General features: G+C 42.2%; 1 protein-coding gene across 1 annotated transcript in view; it reads left to right on the top strand.

The window, feature by feature from the left end:
* Positions 1-21,123, top strand: part of DIAPH2 (diaphanous related formin 2) — an 854,113-nt gene that overhangs the window by 35,476 nt on the left and 797,514 nt on the right.

Raw genomic sequence — 21,123 nt, 5'->3', positions numbered from 1 at the left:
ATACCTTTACAAGGCATGCTTTTTATGTAAGATTGTAATTATATGAAAATGAGGAATATGGGGGTTACAGTATGCTTCCCCAAGGTATACAATTGCACAATTAGTCAGCTTGGAAAAGTGACAACTAAGGCAGGATATGACAGAAGTATATGAAATCGTGGTTGATATGGAGAAAGTAAATAGGGAAGTGCTTACCCTTTCACATAACACACGAACGAGGCAGGAGGTTTAAAACAAGGAAAAGGAAGTACTTCTTCACACAATGCACAGTCAGTCTTTGGCACTCATTGATTGGGGTTGTTGTGAAGGCCAAAAATATAACTTGATTCAAAAAAGTATTAGATAAGTTCATAAAGAATAGGTACATTAATGGCTATTACTCGGGTCAATCAGGGATGCAACCCTATGCTCTGGGTGTCCCTGGGCCTCTGACTGCCAGAATCTAGGATTTAAAGATAGAGGATGGATCATCGGATAATTTGCCCTGTTGAGTTTATGCCCCCAGAAGTATCTAGCATTGGTCATTGTCAGAAGACAGGATACTGGAGCGTTGGTCTGACCAAGTATGGCCATTCTTATGTTTTGGAAGTCAGCTTGGGTCATCCCAACAATGGACCTGTTCACAACAAAGGACAACGGGTAATGTATCTGTTCTGCTCTGAGGGCCTCAGTCTGGCCTCCCTGATGAACACCTTCCACCTGAGTTGGAAGTTGACTCTCCTATATGCTTTTCCTCCAGTTTTCATAAGTTCACAGATCATGCTTCAGTTGAAACTGGGTCAGGCCAAACTCATTCTCCTTGCCCATGCATGGCTGAAGCAGTGTTGGTTTCCCAACATCTTTGCGCTGTCAGTTCAGCCTCCCATACACCTTCCTATCCATACTTACTTGCTCAGACAGAATCATGATTGCACATTGTATCCTGCGCTCAGCACCTTGCATTTCGTGGCATGGCTGCTCCATGTTTGAAAGAGGAGGAAGAGCATTGTTCGGTGGCTATTCAATAGGTCCTACCCAGTAGAAAACTTTCCACCAGAATGACCTGTTTGGTAAAATGGAAGTGGTTTTGGCCTGCGGAATTCAGCCAACTGTGACTTGTATCCATAACATCTTCGAGTATTTGCTGCTTTTTTCAGTCATCAGGCCTTATGATTTGCCACTAGATACGCCCTCAATGAGCTATCTCAGCCTTTCATCTGCCATTCATAGAAGATCAGTATTTTCTAGTGCTACGGTAGTGATATTCTTAAAAGGAATTCTTCATCTCCATCTGCTGATGTGGAAAAATATTCCCTTGTGAGACCTTAACTCAATCTCAGTGGCTCTGATGTGACCCCTGTTCATGCCTCTTGCATCTTGTCTCTTTCTCTCACGTCAAAAACTACATTCCTCATGACAATAGCACATGCAAACAGTGTGTGAGAGTTGCAGACATTGATGGTGGAACCTCCTTATACACAATTCTCCAAGGATAGTGACTTTGTGGCTTCACCCAAAATTTGTGTCTAAAGTGGTCTGTTTCATTTGTACCAGACCTATGTCTTTTCCTAAGCCTCATTCATACCTGGAGGATCAGTGCCTTCATATGTTAAATATCAGATGACGTCTGTCCTTCTACCTTGGCAGGACTAAACCCTTTTGAGCTTTACTTCATCTGTTGGTGTTGTATGCAGATCATGTAAAGAAACAGGTAGTCTCCTCATAGATGATCTTTAAATGGATAACTTGTTGCATCAAGACTACATCCAAAACTGCTTCAGCTCCATGGGTGTGAAGCCATTCTACAAGAGCGCAAGCTGCGTCAATGGTGTTTTTGAGTGACAGCTGAATATTGGACATTTGCAGGGATGCCACTTGGTCAGCGACACATAAGTTTCTGCAACATTAAGCCATTACCACTGTGATGGTACTTCCCATAAGGCTTTATGGAAATATGCTTAGAATGTGTTTTATGCTACATATACCATGTAACATCCCAAAGGTTATGATCTACTGAATGTATTAATCCTATTTGTATGCATGTATCATTTTTGTATTTGAAGTTATGAATGTTGGCTGTGTACTTGCTTGATTCTAAATAACCTCAGTAGAGCATTTGGTCAATTTCTGGAGAAAGGAATGTTGGAATTAAGTACCTAATCAAGAAACACTTAAAGGACAATGGATCTTGGAATGCTCCAATCCACATTAAAAAGTCTACTTGAGGACGTTCAGGGTAGCATGAGAACAATGGATGCTACCTGTAAAAACTGGTCATGCCCATGTGACTTGCCCAGGTGACTCCTAAACTCCATCTTGGAGCTGGACTTTGCATAAGAGTGAGGAGGGGGTCTCCACCCACAAGAGAGAGTCTATTTAAACCCCTGGGAGACCCCTCCATTTTGTCTTCAGCTGGCTAAAGAGGGAGCCTCTCCACCCCCCAGGATACTTGAAAGAAAATGGAACAAAGGACAGTAACTACAGGGGGTGTGAGTGGTTGCTGGACCCAGGCTAAAAGGAGATTAGTCTGTAAAAGGGAGCATTCTGGAACTGGTGAGGATCTTATCTGTATTCAGTTTGATTAGAGAGAGATTTGCGCATTTTATTTTACTTGGTGACTTATTTTGTTCTCTTTGTTACTACTTGGAACCACTTAAGTCCTACTTTATGTATTTAATAAAATCACTTTTTACTTATTAATTCATTCAGAGTATGCATTAATAGCTCGGGGAACAAACAACTGTGCATATGTCTCTATCAGTGTTATAGAGGGTGAACAATTTGAGTTTATACAGGGTAAAATGCATTTATTTGGGTCTAGACCCCACTGGGAGTTGGGCATCTGGGTGTTAAAGACAAGCACACTTCTGTTAGCTGCTTTCAGGTAAACCTGCAGTTTTGAGACAAGTAATTCAGACCCTGGGTCTTTGCTGGAGTCCTGAGCTGGCAGGGAAAACGGGAATAGATGTAGTTTGGCACATCAATTGGCAGTTCCCTGGGGGTTTCTGTGATCCAACCTGTCACAACCACTGTGTCAAGAGCAGATGCAAATGTAGGGAAGGCAATCCTTGTTCAAACAAGTGACTCACAAGCAGATTTTAAGCGTAATACAGGGCTGCATCTACTCAAAAACCAAATGGTTACTTCTTGTAACTGTACTTCTTTGAGATGTGATGCAGACACACATTCCACGATTCACCCTCCATCCTCTCTGTTTTGAAGTCTAGTCTCTGGGCATTGGATGCACAAGAACTGAGGGTGGTCCGGGCAGTGCTGCCTCATATAAGTGGGAAAGGGCTAGGGCCATGAGGCGCAAGCATAGCCTCCACCCTATGGGTATTGTTAGGTAACATTTTTTGGCTCTAGTGTGCTGGGCATGTGCACACACCGAAGTGGAATTTTGAGTAACAGTTACAGTAAGTAGCAGTTTCTTCCCTTTGTGGTGGAGCTTACAGCTCTGACAAAGGAGAAATGAATTTGAGGAATCAGCTATGTGAACATATTAGGTCTGTTAGACCAGGGCTTCCTGTGCCTCGGAATAGGAGATGCAGGAAGATAAGGAGTCTGGCTGGCTGGGGAAGCATATACTAGGCTAGGATGAAGGGATTCCCAAGACTTGGAGGAAGAATGACCTAGGATGTGTGTCATGGTATAATTCCCCACTCTGAACCTTAGGGTACCAGCATGAATTCCTCTCAGCTCAATTACCAGCTTAGTACTTGTAGCACTGCCACCAACCAGGAATTCCAGTGCCTGGTACACTCTGGTCCCCCCCAAAACCTTGCCCGGGGAACCCCAAGACCCAAATCCTCTGGATCTTAACACAAGGAAAGTAAACCCTTTCTCCCACCGTTGCATCTCCCAGGCTTCCCCTCCCTGGGTTACCCTGGAACACACCCAGGGCTTCGCCCTCCCACTGGGTACATCCTTGGAAGATCACATGTGATCCTACAACAACGTCCTTGAATCGAAAAAAACAGAGAGGAAAATTCACTCTTCCCCTTCTCTTCTCTCCCCTCCCAGGACTAACTCCTCTGAAAGAAGGAACATGTAAATCCTAACACACGAAAAGAAAATGTAACTTTTCATCTCCGCCCATTCCCAATCTTGGTCTCCTCACACATCAACTCACCTGTGACATCCAGAACCCAGTTCATGGGGTCGGCACAGAAATAAAAAAAATAATACGGTTATTTAAGCGAAAGAAAAAAACTTATAATTAAAGACAAACCAGTAAGAAAAAAATTCATAATGCTTTTTGTCTATAGTAAGTTCTGGATATGGTAGACAAGGGGTTTATGAAGCGCTTGCGGCGGTCTTATTTACGCGTTAGGAGGCGTGTATACTATGCGAACTACCACCTTCCATCCGTCCCACCGCTAAGAAGTCAGCCACATATAGCCATTAATCTTAAAATCGTCTTGCGAGCGCCGAAATATCCCCACACATACTTGAACTCCTTCTTCCTAGAATGACACCAAGCAATGAAAGCATATGTGTCTTGCTATCAAAGTATAGAAAACGAAAACAGTAATCAGCCACTCGCGTCCTCTAGATCTACCACCATCTCGTGGACCCTCAAGGGCAGCAATTAGCGGTATGTATTAAGACCAATTAGTATTGGAGAAGAAACCATTGTATTATAGTATGTAAGATGTGCAGATGAGAGAGACGTCTGTTTGCTTATCAAAATTAATGAGAGTCACCAACGTCTTCTACTCACAGGCGCAAGCAAAATCTCATGAGCAGCCACAAACCAGAAGCGCAAATTGCTAGACACCACGAGAAGATGCAGCACCCACAGCGCAACCACTTGCCCTCCACGATATGGAAACAGGAATATGAACTCAATAAGCATAGGGGCCTGGGGTGACAAAAAAACTTATAAGAGCCTGTATTGGAGAGATTAGAGAGAAACCTGGTTGCACATCTGGTCACTCTCAGAATCCAGAGAGAACAACAACCAAATTCTAACAGCGCACACACAAACTTCCCTCAAGATTTGAAAGTATCCTGTCCCCTGATTGGTCCTCCGGTCATGTGACATCCAGCTTACTGAACTTGTTAACCCTTTACAGTCAAGAGATATAAAGTACTTTTGTTCTATTAACTCTTAGTTATCTGTTTATGACAATGAGGAAGCCAGGAATGCAGTATGTGCAGGGGCTTGATGCTGGGTTTGTAAGTTTGTTTCCCTCCCAGTTGTCTTACAGCCAGCCAGGCCATATAGTGCAGGCTCTCAGCTTGGATCCTTATTTTAGTAGCTTTTCCATACCCCTTATCTTCAAGCTACTGTACATAAAAATACACTTTGTGATGGCAACACAAAAAACCCCTTTGTTTTTGGTTTATGCAGCACCAAATGCTATGTGGTGTATGACTAGGGCTCCTATATGTTATAGTAATACAAATAATATCTTTAGTTCAGACTTCTGTTCTTATGAACGTTGTGACTCTACAGGACGTTGTGATTTCTTAGTTTCTTGTAATTCTCAAGTTACTGTGTTGTGAAGTCAATTATTCTGAGTTTTTGGTGGGCTGAAATGACAATGTGGCCATTACCTCTAAATACAGGATAACTTATCTGGAGTTACCAACTGAAATTCTTGAATAATTCACTGACTGATTACAGGAAGTATGGATGCTGTCAAACTTCATGTTTGTTCTCCAGCGAGTGAGAGTAAATACTAGAATAAATGCAGATCTCTTAAGTTTCAAATCATAGTCTAAAATCACGACAAAAGCTATCTTGGATTTAATTTCTATATTTTCTATAACCTTTGTTTTGAAACAAAAACCCTAGTATGTAGTCAGAAGTAGAAACTTGTGCTTTTTTCACATTTCAAGCATTTGTGGTAAGCTTTTTTTTTTTTTTTTTTTTTTTTTTTAAATCCCATTCATTAAACTAACCTTGATGTCCCCAAATGCACACATGTATTAAGACTTTTTCTCTAGAATCCAGATGGGCAAGACTAATGTCAGTGGAGTAATAAAATTAGGAATTAGGTTTTTTTTTTTCTTGTAATGATCATAATTGGATATTAAAATACTACTTCAATTTGACAGTAAAAGCTTCTGTTAAACAGAATGGCTTAGACTACGTATTACAGTAGCTCCTCACTTACAGTTGTCCCAGTTAACGTTGTTTTGTGGTTACATTGCTGATCAGTTAGGGAACGTGCTCGATTAAAGTTGTGTTACGCTCCCTTCTAACATCATTTGGCAGCCACCTGCTTTGTCTACTGCTTGCAGGAAGACCAGCCCGTTGCAGCTAGCTGGTGGGGGCTTGGAACCAGAGTGGACTGGCAGCCCGCTATCAGCTTCCCCCTATCAGCTCCCTGCTCCCCTAAGTTCCCTGTGCAGCAGCTGCCTGCAGTTCAGCTGTGTCCCTCCACCCACTGCCATGTGCTGCTCCTGCCCTCTGCCTTGGAGTTGCTCTCCGAGACTCCTGCTTGCTGTGCCGAGGGGGAGGGAAGAAAGAGGGAGGCTAATATTAGGGTATCCCCCTCCCCCGTGCTCCTGCGCCCCGCTTACCCCATCTTCCATAGAGCATGGCTCAGGACGAGAGGATGCTTGCAGCAGCTGCTGTCTCAGCAAGCTGATTTAATTAACAAGGCAGTGTACTTAAGGGAGTGAGCATATCTCCCGCCATTCCTGCTGCCTTGCAGAATGAGAGAGTTAACCCTTGAGGGCTCAGCTTGTTCATCATTTATCAGTAAGGGAAATATCCCCACCTCTGACTCCTCCACCTCAACCAAGCTTCACAATCATCATCAGTGTGTACCTGTATTAAATTTTTTGTTGAACTTTGTGTGTGTGTATGTACTGTGACAAGGTCAGGCCAGATGGCTAGAGGAGAGTGATAGAAGGCAGATTCATAGACTCTAGGACTGGAAGGACTTCGAGAGGTCATCGAGTCCAGTCCCCTGCCCTCATGGCAGGACCAAATACTGTCTAGACCATCCCTGATAGACATTTATCTAACCTACTCTTAAATATCTCCAGAGATGGAGATTCCCAACCTCCCTTAGGCAATTTCTATTCCAGTGTCCAACACCCTGACGGTAGGATTTATTCTAATGTCAGCCTAAATCTTTCTTGCTGCGTTTAAGCCCATTGCTTCTTGTTCTATCATTAGAGGCTAAGGTGAAAAGTTTTCTCCCTCTCCTGATGACACCTGTTTAGTACCTGAAAACTGCTATTCATGTCCCCTCTCAAGTCTTTTCTTTTCAAACTATAAACCAATTCTTTCAGCCTTCCTTCATAGGTCATGTTCTCAGACCTTTGATCATTCTTGTTTTGTCTTCTGGACCTCTCAGTTTCTCCACATCTTTCTTGTAATGTGTGTACCCAGACTGGCACAATACTCAGTTGAGGCCTAACCAGCACAGAGTAGAGCGGAAGATAGACCTCTCGTGTCTTCCTTACAACACACCTGTTAATATATATAAAGATATATAGCCCAGGTAAACAGGTTCCCTTTCCCTGTGTAAGGGAACAGGGAAGGTTCCAGAAAAATCAGGAACTTTCTGGAAGCAATTAAGGCAGACAGGCTGATTTGACACCTGCAGCCATCAGAAGCTGCTAGAATCAATTAAGGCAGGCTAATCGGGCCCTGGGTTTAAAAAGGAGGTCACTTCAGTTTGTGGTGCGTGTGGTGAGGAGCTGGGAGCAAGAGCGCAAGGAGCTGAGAGTGAGAGGGTATGTGCTGGAGGACTGAGTAGTAGAAGCATTATCAGACACGAGGAGGAAGATCCTGTGATGGGATAAGAAGGTGTTTGGAGGAGGCCATGGGAAGTAGCCCAGGGAGTTGTAGCTGCATGCAGCTGTTCCAGAGGCACTTAGCCAGCTGCAATCCACGGGCCCTGGGCTGGAACCCGGAGTAGAGGGCGGGCCCGGGTTCCCCCAAACCTCCCAACTCCTCATCAGACACAGGAAGAGTTGACCCAGACTGTGGGTTCACCAGAGGGAAGATCTCTGCGGCGAGTTAATCATAAAATCCACTTATAGATACCATTTCCTAGAGGAAGTATTAATTTATCTAGTTTTTATATATTTAAATAATTGTCTCTTTTATAATAATAAGTATATGATTTTAAAATATTGTATCATCAAAAAATTCTTTTCGCCAATAGGCGGATCACAAGATTAGAGGAGGAACTTTGTCACCATATATATTGTCTTTTGTCTGGTGAAGGAAAAATTCCCTGGAACCTAACCCTCCCATTTACGTTAATTCTTATGGGGAAATTAGATTCACTTAACATCGTTTGCTTAAATTCACGTTTTTCAGGAACATAACTACAACATTAAGTGAGGAGTTACTGTACTGGACAGGAGACATAAGCTAAACTCAGTAATTTGAAAAATTGTGGATTTAACTTAAATGTTAAGATTCTTCATTAAGTAATTTGCCAGTTTTAAGACAGCTCCTTGAATGGTTTCTTTTAAGTGACCGAATTAAAATATTTTCTTTGGTTTCATAAAATATATTTAAAATTACTCATTTTTTCCCTGTTCATAAATGGTTCTTGGATTAGACCAGCTAAGCCACACAGGTCTCACCCATCCTTAAATGAAACACTTTTGCACATCTATAAACTTTTGTTGGCAATCAAAAATACACTAAAAGAGGATTCATTTGGGATTTGAGGAATGAAAGGCTTTTATTTTGACTTTTTTCTAAAGCAAAACTCCCCTACCAGAGTCAGTCCAACTCTCAAAGGTGTGATCTCTGTTAAAAGCTTTCCACAGAGAAATTTACTGAAGAGATTGTAACTGAAGTAAGCATTGTTGACTGTGTCTTTAATCTTTCTTCCTTTTTCCTTTAATAAAATTTCACAGTTAATCATGTTAATAATTTTTTGCTTATTTGTAATTGTGATATCCCCTAAAACGTGACAAAGAACCTCATGTAATTAAAATAGCGGGAGTCAAATTCCTGAGTTGCCACTGAGACAGTTATTAAAATTTGGCTACTATTTGCTTCTCTGGATTGTAAATTTTAAGGGATAAAATCAACCCCTTTAAACATTCCTATCACAATTTGAGGGTAACTACACTTTTGGTCTCAAGGAAAGCTCTCTCACACATCTAGATGTCACCTTTTTGGGCATCCCTCTCCCTCTAGATCAGGAGTTGAGGCTTGCAGCCCCATTGCACTTCGCTGTTTAAATCATAGCAGGAATGAGAGTCCAGTCCCTTGCCTTTACTTTCTGTCCAAAGACTGTATGAATTGAGTGTTCCAGCTTTTCAAAAGCAGAGTACCTTTACCTGAAGACCAAGAGAGAACCCACAAAACAATAAAAGGATTTAAAATCATATTTAAGATTACCAGAGGGGGTTCCCCCCCTCCCAGTCCATCCTTCTAGGAGTTCCTAATAGGTTCCAAAGTCTTTCAAACCCTCAAGCCTCAAAGGCTGAATCTCTGCCTCACCAGCCTTGTGACTTTTGCAGTAACCCACCTTTAGTGACACCAGATTCCACAGAGAACCTACCCAGGAACCCTGTGATGAACCCATACATATAATGCACGCTGATGAAAAGGTCCGTGAATATTTTATGGGCTCATATTGTCTGGCCCATCTCATTATAATGGTCATCAGTGTTTTCATGCTTTGAAGAGCTGGCTCAAACGTATGGATAAATTTTATAAAGCTGAAACAGTAGTCCTTAAAGATGCTGTAGGTGCTCTCAACATCTGTTACAACACTTTTCTGCTCCACACCAGTTTCATGAGAAACTTGAAGTGGTTTTACTAATGGGTTGTTGCTTGTCAAAATGTCTATAAAATGGAAACTGTCCAAAATTTTCTTCTGTCACAGTACCAGATTACTTTTTTGTAAATACTTTGACTAGTTTTTGATCTAAGCTTTGAGGACAACAGAAGTAATCTCTTGGATCTCTGCTTGCTAGTATCTGTTTTTTCTTCTTAAGTGATTTTGTGGGGATGAACTTGCTGAATTTCAACCTTCTAGTTTCTTATGACACTTAAAACAGTCTAATTAATTTACCTGTCATATAAAATGTGAGAGGCTCTTGTCTGTGAACATAACTGTCTAGCACAGGGGTCGGTAACCTTTCAGAAGTGGTGTGCTGAGTCTTCTTTTATACACTTACTGGCACGAGAAGCCTTAAATTATACATTTTAACGTTTTTTAGAAGGTCTCTCTGTAAGTCTATATATTATATAACCAAACTACTGTTACATTTTGAAAACCTTGTTTACTTTACATATTTCAGAATTAAAATGCAGATCTTATCAGTTCAGTGTGATCCTTGCCCTTGCTTTTCCTTGCTGAGTTTTCCAATGTCTGGCAAGTATTTGGATACTTTAAGCTGCACACAGGCTTCTGAGTGATCAGTTGGTAACCGGCTGGCAGGAGGTCAGCGGCTGGAACCCCAGACTGGCAGCTGAGGTGAGTGGAGTTGGCGGTTGGTTGGGGTGAGCAGGGCCAGAGGCCTGGACCCTGTCTGGCAGGGGGCCTGCGCTGGAACTCTAATTGGAAGCAAGGCGAGTGGGGCTGCGGTGGGGACCCTGACTGGCAAGGGGCCAGCAACTGGAAACCCAAAGCAGCAACTGAGCGGGTTAGCCCGCCGCTGCTCTGGGGTTCCGGCCGCCAATTCCTCTCCTAAAAGGTGGATAAATCAAAATTCTGCTTCCACTTTTTGCGATGACAAATGAATCCAGAGTGACCCTGGCAAATTTCAGAACAGAACATGAAAGATATACTGGTGAAAAGTTAGCCTACAATTTGCCTGGCTGAGAACCTGATTGTTTGTTCATACTTTATCTGTAGAACTACAGTGCCTAAAGCTGTAGATAACAAGTTGCAAACTCACATGGCTGTTGACAACCCCCCCATAAGCTCGACTAATATGCCCAGTTTTTTATGTATATGGTTTCAAATTCAGTTGGTAAGAGAGTGAAATTTCTCGCGCACACCCTAAAGTAATACTGTTGTTATGGCCAGGAATCTTGGGGCTTCCAAGTTCACTTCTGTCTCTTGGGTTGTTTCCCCCATAACTGAACACCACGGTAGCAGATCGTGTGGATAGTGGTAAAATCTTCACTGAATGACTGCTCCTATTCAGTTCTATGGAACTATGGTTATTGCTTCGCTTCCTTTCCCTTCCCTCCCCTCCCCTCTTCAGAGATTTGCCCCCTTACTTTGGAACAGAATGGTAGTGCAGTTTGCTAACAAATGAGGTATAACCCAAGCATTAGGCAATTGGTTCAGCTTAAAGTAATTGATTTAGCCAGTAACATAGCAGGACTGTTAGCTCAGCACTTAAAACATTAGAGAATTTTCTAATGATGGAAGCATTATGCAGTATGTCACATAAAATATAAAGCTTTAATTTATTCAAAAGGACTAAAAAAATTGACTTAACTGGTTTTGCCTGTAATTTGCCATTCTGCCTCATGGATACACTAACTAGAAATGTTTTCCCTCACTATTTAAATTGCTGGTATCCCCACTTGTTACCCTTTTTTAATATCTTTCCTTCTCTTATCTTGCTGAGACTCCATAACCTCAGCTGGGGTCCACACAACTTTCACCACTATTTCACATTGATTGGAAATTGAAACTTGCTTTTCCTGGTCAATTGTCCATTTCTGTATAGCACAACTTGAACCCCAGTTGTTAACTTTTGTATTACATTTGTTTAACTTGGTTTTGCTTATTAAAAATCTAAAGAGCTTAATGGGATGTATGAAGGGGTAACACTAAACCAGCATTGAATCTACTGAAGTTTATCAAAGAAGAAATCACTTATAACAGTGGGGCTTAGGAGCTACACTTGTAGCACATTTTCCATCGTCTGTTGTGCTTGTTACTTATTTTAAAATAATAAGTACCAATCCTAGAAATCTTAAGTTTTAATTAAAAAGGATACATACAAAACTTAAGAGCTGAGCAGACAGCTCTGATGGGATGTTGCTTAAATTTATGGTCTCAGCTGTTCTGGGGCAGAATATAGAACAAAAAGGAGGAAAATGACAAACACACAGTGATGATCGTTTGTAAATATTAAAAGTACTCTTTTGTGTAATATCCTTCAATACTTTTACCTCTAACGTTGAAAGTCATCTGTCCACTTTGTTAGAATAGTAAAGCAACTGAGATCGTGTAGTAGTGCTCATTGATGTACACTTGTGGTAATCTGTTTTACTTTACATAGCTATACACTAGACATTAATATACTTACTGCTACTGCTCAGAGCCATGTCACATTTCTAAAACTAAATTGGGTAAAAACAGTGTTTTGTTGAGTTATACTGTCCAGTGTTCTCATCACCCATACTTTACGTTAAGTAATTTTCAGCTATTTTAGTTAAGATAGTTATTCTAGACTCAGCTTCTGTACTAAGTCTACAAACAGTTGCTACTCCCAGTGGTTAACTAAATTGCCTTAGTAGTATACTTGTTGCCCTTGGAAGTGGGGACAATGTTTGGTCCTGTACTCAGATTATTTTCAGCAAACTGATAACTAAAGTGTCATTTTTATTTAGTTTAAAAAAACCTCTCATAAGCATTGCAAAAGGTAAATTACCTATAGAATGAAACCTGTATTGATCATGTTGTATGTCAATTATTAGTATCAAGACAGCCTGGGATTCCAGTCGGAACGGTGCAGCAGCAAACTAATTGTTAATAAATGGCTGAAGTCGAACCTTGATGCCAAGGTCTGAGCCACACAAAAGCTTTAATTTGGCCTTTTTGCCATTACTGGTACTAAATCTTCCTATTTATTTTCTGAAAGATGAAACATCTATATAATAATGATGTCTTCCTTGTTGTCTGTCATATAACAGAATAAAAATTAGATTTGCAACTGAAACCTCTGACTTCCTTATATAGTTCATAGCTAGCCCCTCTGTGTGCAATTCTCTGTAGCCCCCAGGTACGTATTCAGTTGGATGACCAAGCCGCTTCCCCATGCTGCCATGAACATGCTGCTATTTTTAGGCACTAGCTCCAGCATAGCTAGTGCCAGTACCTCTATGCAAACCAGAAATCAGATCTCCCAGCTCAAAAGTAGATGTACTCTTAGTGACCGTAACTGGACAGAAGAGGGGTGGAACTTGGGAGGAATAAAAAATTCCAAAACAATCTGTAGTTTTTTATATTCTTTCTGTAGATTATACAGGAAGAATGAAATCATTTTGTGGACTCAAGTAATGGAAATGAAATGACTTTGATAATAAAAATAGCATAAGGTCATGCACTTTGGAACAGATAACGGGAATTTCTGCTATAAACTGGGGGCTTGTCAACTGGAAATGACAGAGGAGGAAGCTCTCTTAGTTGATTGCAGGATGTCTGTGAAGCAGATGGAAAAACAAAACAAAACTTAATGTGGTCCTAGAGTGTATCAGGTGAAGTATTTCCAGATAGGAAACTAGTAATACCACAGTACAAGGGACTGTAGGATCTTTACTCCTGTGGGAATTCTGTGCCACTGCGCATGCACAGAATTTATGTCCCCGCTTATTTCTTTGCTTCCCTGCAGAAAAATGACTTTCTGACAGGGAAGCAAAGGGAAATCATAAGAGTGATCACAGCAGTATATTGTGGGTGCCCAGGGCAGCCAGCAGAGAGGTAAATCACTGTGGGGCAGGGGACAGGACTGGGGCAGACCCAGCTGGTGGCTCCTACCCTGCACCAGGATCAGCCGCTAGTCCCATCTGGACTGGAGTGGACAGGACTTCCTCTTCCCCCATGGCATCTGGGGCCGTGTCACATTGCACCCCCACCCACATGTGGTTTCTCCCCCGGCTGTAGGAAGCTCTGCAAACTCCCCTAGCCTGTGTGCTTCCTTCACTGTACAGGGAGCTGCTCTCCCATCCGCCCAACTCCCATGCATGCAGACCCCCTCATATCCAGACCCTTCCACCGTGCCTCACCCCCCACCCCTTTCCGAGAACCCCTCCTGACAAGTCCCCACTGCCCTGTACCAGAACCACTCCAACAAGCCACCTGCACTTGGATCCCCACCCTACAGAGCCCCAACCAGCTTCTCATGGATCCCCACCCCACTGAGCACCAGTACCCTAGTCTCTGGGCTCTCCCCACATCCAGAACCCCCACCCCCACTTGGCCCCAACTATCTTCACCTGGCCCACTTGCAGAGTCCCACTGCTGTTGCTTCCAGATCCCCCTCACACCCAGATCCCCTACTGAGCCGCCTGCCCCCAAATTGTCCCAGAACCCTCTCAGCCCACACCTGGATCCCTCCACATTAAGCCCCTTCACACTTGGATCCTGCCTTGCTCGCACCTGGTGCCCCTGGCATGGAGGGGCAGGGCTCTGGAATGTTTCTGGGTCAAGCCTGGTCCTTGAGTGTGTCAGGGTTGGTTGCAGCCTAAACGCTGAGCCCATATCTCAGGGAGATGGGAAACTGCACAGTGATCTCCCACCTCTGCAGCCAGTGGCCTGTGCTCCCCAATGCCATGCTGAAACTTCCACATTTCTTTGACAAATAAAATTTGCAGAATTTTGCAAAATTTTAAAATATTGGGTGCAGATTTTTTATTTTTTTTGGCACAGAATGCCCTCAAGAATAGATCATATCTGTAATGTTATATACAATACATCTCTAGTCACTATATTCAAGACAGATGAATTTAAACTGGGACATGTGCAGAGAGAGACTTTTCCATTCCCTGATCATCCTAGTAGCCCATCTTACAAGAAACAACAAGGGCATGGCTTGTTAAGCCTACTAAAATGAAGGCTGAGCCCTGGTTTACACTACAGAATTACTTCAGTATAACTACATCACTCAGCGGTGTGACTAATTCACACTCCTGTGTGACATAGTTATACTGACCTATGCGTTGTTGTAGACAGCACTATGTTGGTGGGAGAGCTTCTCCTGCCATCATAGCTACCACCTCTCAGGGAGGTGGAGTTAAGTTGACAGGAGAGCTTTCTCCTGTTGGCTTCGAGGATCTTCACCAGAAGTGCTACAGCAGCATAGCTACATTGGTGAAGCTGCACCTCTGTAAATTTTTAGTGTAGATCGGCCCTCTCTAAATATATCAGAGGTTAAATACCAGGGAGGGAGAGCAGCTACTTAATCTAAAGGACAGTTTTTTGCACATGGATATAAACTGGCCACAAATAGAATTAGGCTGGAAATTAGAATGTTTCTAACTCTGGCAAACAAACCGTTCTTAAATGGAGCTGGATAACTTTATGCATGGGAGTATATGACACACACGTTGTATATGCAATAGCAGAGAACTGGACTTGACCCAAGGAAGTCCCTTCCAGTCCTATATTCTGTTACTTAGGAGCCTAGTATTTTCAAAGTCTGAATTCTTTAAATATATTTAGGTTTTGATCTTGAATTCTGCAAACTCATTACAAAATTAGAGGATTTATATTATGAGAGAGATAACAGTAATACAGAAGACTTATTCAATCACTAAGTACTTGTTAGGCGATGTACTGGCTTCTTGAATGCACCTAAGGGCAAAATTGAGAGTTGAGCTTGACTATAGGTTTTGGCTCTGTACTTTCAGCTTTTGCACGGAAGTACCAGTAAAGAATCTGAATATGTAAGAAGTTTAAAAAAGCATCATTATTGATAAATTAATCGTTGTAATTAAATACTTGAAGTTTCTATTGCTCTTTTCTCAAATGGATATTTAGCCATACGGGTTTTATTAAATCACAGTATTGAATGTTTGAACATACACCAAGATATAGATGCTACTAGGATTTATCAAGATGCAAATTTATTCTTACAGCTAGTATGGTACATCTGCTGATGATAAAATTAATAACGAATTTGAAAGTTGAATAATCAGATGAAATAGCATTGTCAGACTGCAAGTTTATAACCGTGGAAGTCTTCTCCTTTCACTGTCCCTCGAAGCAAGGATGATATCTGCCCAGGGGGTTCATTGATGGGTTTTTAAGTGGCTGAGGAGCCCAATTAATCCCCTGCAGATTTTCCCACAGAAGTGACATAGTTGTTGACTGGAGTGTTGTGCCCTTTCTTTCTTCCTTTGTCACTTCTCTGTCTCATGAGCACATCTGTTCTCCTCAAAGTGAGCTGTAGCTTGGTGCATGGTGTGGGACCACTGCGTTCTGTTCCATGTTAAGTCCTCCCAGTTTGTTGGGTTGACGCCTCCCTTTTTAAGGTGTGCTTTCAGTAAGCCTTTGAAGCACTTCCGTGAGCCCTTCTTCCGTGACTTAACTGAGAGAAGAGTTCTTGCTTCAGGAGGCCAATGTCAGGCATACATATGCAGTGGCCAGCCCAATGGAGTTGGTGTTTCATGATCTATGCTTCTATGCTGCTGCTGTTGGCTGCAGAGAGAATGCTGATGTTAAGTGTGTTGGTCTTCCCAGCTCATCCTGAGAATCCTGAGGTAGCGCTGCTGAAAACTACTCCAGTTGCTTGAGATAGTGTCTGTAGGTCTCTCACTCATAGAGGAAGGTGGGGGTGACAACTGCCTTGTAAACCAAGATCGTGTTTGCAGATCGCTATCACTGAAGACTTGTTTGAGTAGCCTTTTGAAGGTTGTGCTGGCACAGCGGAACTTGTATTCAATTTCTGTGTCAATGCTGGCTGTTTGGGAGAGGTGGCTCCAGAGGTCTGGAAAATGGTCCACATTTCCCAGAGGTTCTCTGCTGCTAGTGATTTGTGGCATACAAAGGGTAGTTTGTGCAGATGAGGGCTGATAGGATACCTTGTGACCCTGCCAGCAGGTAGGGGATCTTGGGGGACAACTACTGCACTGGTGGGGTGCAAAATAAACTTTATTAAGAAAATGCAAAAACAAGGAAAATTCAGTAGTGAGGGGTATGGGGTTTGTTAAGGTAGACAATAAGGGAGGGGTTTCTTTTAGTAAATAGTATAGGGGGTTTCAATAGTGGGGTACAATACAGTGGGGTACAATACAGTTGGTAACCAATTAACACTGAAATATAAATGTAACAGGTAGCTAACAATTTCTTATGTAAAGGGTGTGTCACAGCAGCATATAACCAACTAACAGTTATGGGAAAAATATGTTAAATAACCAACAACTCTAGGTAAAAATGTGTCACAGTGGTATAAATGTAAAATGTGAGGTGTGTTAGAGAGAAAAAAGGGTAACCAATGGGGTTTTATGCTAGACATCAGTAATACAATTGACAAACAGAAAGGAAAGGAGAAAAAGGAATGTAGCAGGGGGACAGCTGTAACAGACACCTTGATTTTCCCAATGTTGAGAGAGAGAGAGAGAGAGAGAGACACCCAGGCTGTTGTAGGCATCTGCAAAAAGATTTAGGGTGCTTTGCAGATCGGCCTCTCTGTGTGCGAGAATGACGCAGTCAATTGCATACTGAAGGTCAGTGATGTCAGTTCTCGTGATCTTAGATTGTGTTTAGAGATTGAGTTGGCCATCGATATGATACTCAGTCCTGATTCCATCAGGAAGGCGGTCACGGATGAGAATGAGAATCATGGCAAGATAAATGGAAAAGAGTGTTGGAGCACTGACACAGCCCTGCTTCACACCAGTGTGAATGGTGAATGGGCTGGCTGTTGCACAGAATGGTGACATTCATCCAATCATGGAGTAGTCTAATGATGGAAATGAATTTCTATAAACAGCTAAATCTACACAGCACCTTCCGAAGGGCATCACAATTAATAGTCAAAGACTTTTGTTAGGTTGATGAATGTCATGAGCAGTTCTTGGTGTTGCTCTCTGTACTTCTCCTGAATCTGTCATGCCATGAACATCATGTCAGTTGTGCCTCAGGATGGCCTGAAGCCACACTGTGATTTGGGGAGGAATTCCTTAGCAAGGGGGAGGGGGTGGTTTAGTAGGAGCCAGGCAAGGATTTTCCTTGCGATGGAGAGGAGGGCAGTATCTCTGTAGTTTCCACATAAAGATATGCCTCCTTTCTTGAATATTGTAACAATGTTGGAATGCTTAAAGTCAGGCGGAATTTCTTCACAGGTCCAGGTTTTGTCGAGGGAGTTGGCAAAGTTTGTGCTGGAGCATTTTTCCACCAGCTTTAAAAACCTCAGCTGAGATGCTGTCTGAGCCTGGTGCCTTGTGATTTTTGTCTCAGTGATGGCATGCCGGACTTCCTCAGAAGATGGGGGATCAACAAGGTGGTGTTGAGCATTGTGGAATAAACTTGATAGTGTCTTCGGAGACTGTGGATTCGTGGTTTAGTAGGCTGTCCAAGTACTTTTTGCAGCATTGTTTAATGTGTATATTGTCTTTGAGGAGGGTTGAGCTATCCTGATAACATAAGGGGTTTGGGGCTTTGGAGCTTGGCCCGTATATCACTTTTGTTGCTTGAAAGAAGCTTCTCTTGTCACCCTGGTCTATGAAAGCCTGGATCTCAGAGGCCTTGTCAAGGTTTCTTTCCCCATTCTGAACTTTAGGGTATAGATGTGGGGATCTGCATGGACACTTCTAAGCCTAATTACTAGCTTAGTTCTGGTACACTGCCACCACCCAGAATTCCAGTGTCTGGAGCACTCTCTGTTCCCCCAAAACTTCATCCCCTCCCTGGGTTGCCTTGAGGGACTTCACCAATTCCCTGGTGAACACAGATCCAAACCCCTTGGATCTTAACCCTTGGATCTGTAACACAAGGGGAAATTGAACTATCCCCTCCTTTCCCCCCACCAGTCCCTGGTGAGTCCAGATCCAATCCCCTTGGATCTTAACACTAGGGGAAATTAACTATCCCCTCTCCTTTCCCCCACCAGTCCCTGGTGAGTCCAGATCCAATCCCCTTGGATCTTAAAACAAGGGGAAATCAATCAGATTCTTAAAAAGAAAGCTTTTAATTAAAGAAAGAAAAGGTAAAAATTATCTCTCTAAAATTAGTATGGAAAATGCTTTACAGGATAATTAGATTCCTACAGACCAGAGGGACCCCGCCCTAGCCTTAGGTTCAAAGTTACAGCAAACAGAGGTAAAATCCTTCCAGCAAAAAGAAGCATTTACAAGTTGAGAAAACAAACATAAGAGTAACAGGCCTTGCCTGGCTAATTACTTACAAGTTTGAAACATGAGAGACTGATTCAGAAAGATTTGGAGAGCCTGGATTGACGTCTGGTCCCTCTTAGTCCCAAGAGCAAACAACACCACCACAAAGAGCACAAACAAAAGACTTCCCTCAACCAAGATTTGAAAGTATCTTGTCCCCCTATTGGTCCTCTGGTCAGGTGTCAGCCAGGTTTACTGAGCTTCTTAACCCTTTACAGCTAAAAGAGACATTAACCCTTAACTATCTGTTTATGACAGACCTTCTCTTGCCCACACTTGTTTTTGTTGTCACATAGCCACCTTTGGACTTTCGATGCAGTCCTCAGCCACTCCTAAGGCAGACAAATTCATCCTCATGGGATATTTCAGTGCCAGCATTGGACGGGATACCCAACTCTGGAGTGGCACAATAGGCAAAGAGAGGGTGGGAAATATAAACCTCAGTGGTACTCTCCTCCTCAGTGAACGTGTGGCGCATGACCTGCTCATCACAAATACTATCTTTAGGCAGAGTAACAAATGACTGTTATAGTCAGAGCCTGAGATTATGCCGCCCTCCGTATAACATGACCCGTGAGAGGTACAGATCACTGTTGAACAATGAATTAATTAGATGTAGTATTAATCCATAGAAAATGAAGTTTGTGGTAGCTGTCACTACAGTATTATTGAGTGGTGGTCACTTGAGTTATGCTTGACAATTGCACTGTGAAATGTGTCTGTCAGTCTGACCTTTGCCATTGTTTTGTACCTTGCATCAGCAGTGCCTGGTCCAAGTGGGTGTGAAATACCACTGTTTCACAGCTATTTCAAATGGAGTTTGAACAAGTGCAGTGAGTACACAAAGTGCAAACCAGTGGAGAATTAATACTCAAGGTTTTTTTTTTTCATTTTGAGTTAGCGTGCTCAAAACAGTCAAAACTGCTACTTTCAGAGTAGCTGAGAAATATGGAGGGGTTGACTGTAGTGTTTGTATGTGATGATACATTTTTCTATAGAGTAGATGAGATAGTTGAATTAGAGATTTTTGTAATGTAATTCATAGTAGAATTCACCCTCTTGCACAGAACACACAAAAAGCAGTCCTTAATGATCTTTACAAATGTGCAACTGACTTTTTGGAGACGTGTTTCAGCAAAGGAGGAGCCGTGCTTGAAAGTAGCTAGATAAAATATGGGTCAGGTTGTTATAGATAAGAGCACTGCCTGTGAAGACAGAAGGAAGTTGTCACTGAAGTAACTAAGCATCCAAGTCTGTGAAGTTTTACTCTTTGACAAAATCTCTTAGTGACTAGCAAAGCTTTTGAAATTGAAGAAGTGTAAACTGAGGTAAATGAAGGGATTAAATGCCCATTTCAACCTAGCCGTTGATATCCAGAGTTGCTTTGTATGCACAAATCATTTTAAGCCCAATGAGAACTGTGGCAGCTCTGCAGCGGTGAAAATAAGACATCAGTTTGTACTGTAGTCTTCTAAAATGTGGAGTGAAGGACCGAATGTATAGCAGACAATTTCTGCCATTCTCGTGTACAATTGCAGCAGTAATCAACTTCAAATGAAACAACTTGTGATTGCAGGATCTGTTTACTTAAAGCACACTAAACTACATACATTCTTGTGATGCCTAGATGTACATGTAAAGAAAAACTTAGTTGTGTAAAGTTCAGTTGGCTCTGCACAATGTACTGGGCAAAATTACAAAAGCAAGAAAATAAGTTTAACAGTCATACTGTGCTTTTACTGTACCCATATATACCCACCTTGCAGCTACCAAAATACTAAACATCAACAAAAATGCTTAACCAAAATTCAGTTTGTTTATTGAAACCATGGAGGGGGATTAAAATAATAAATAAAAAGGCCCTCAGGTGATAAACCTGATAACATTGGAGGATGGCAGAATAAGTACCACCATCAGAGAATGGAAATAGTGGGCTGCATTAAGAGAGGAAAAAATCTCAATTTGGACAGAAATGTCAAATTGGTTTCTGCGAAGGCCAGAATTAGTGTGGGGTTTGGGGGTTTCTGTCAGTGCATTCTGAGGACGATTTAAGTCGATGGGTTTCAGGATGGAAAATGGCATTTTTTTAACAAAAGATTTATGTAAATCATACTTTATCTTCG

The sequence above is a fragment of the Chelonoidis abingdonii genome, chromosome 8, assembly GCF_003597395.2.
Source record: "Chelonoidis abingdonii isolate Lonesome George chromosome 8, CheloAbing_2.0, whole genome shotgun sequence".
Classification (NCBI taxonomy): Eukaryota; Metazoa; Chordata; order Testudines; family Testudinidae; genus Chelonoidis; species Chelonoidis abingdonii.
This window is presented reverse-complemented; position numbering and strand designations above follow the sequence as displayed.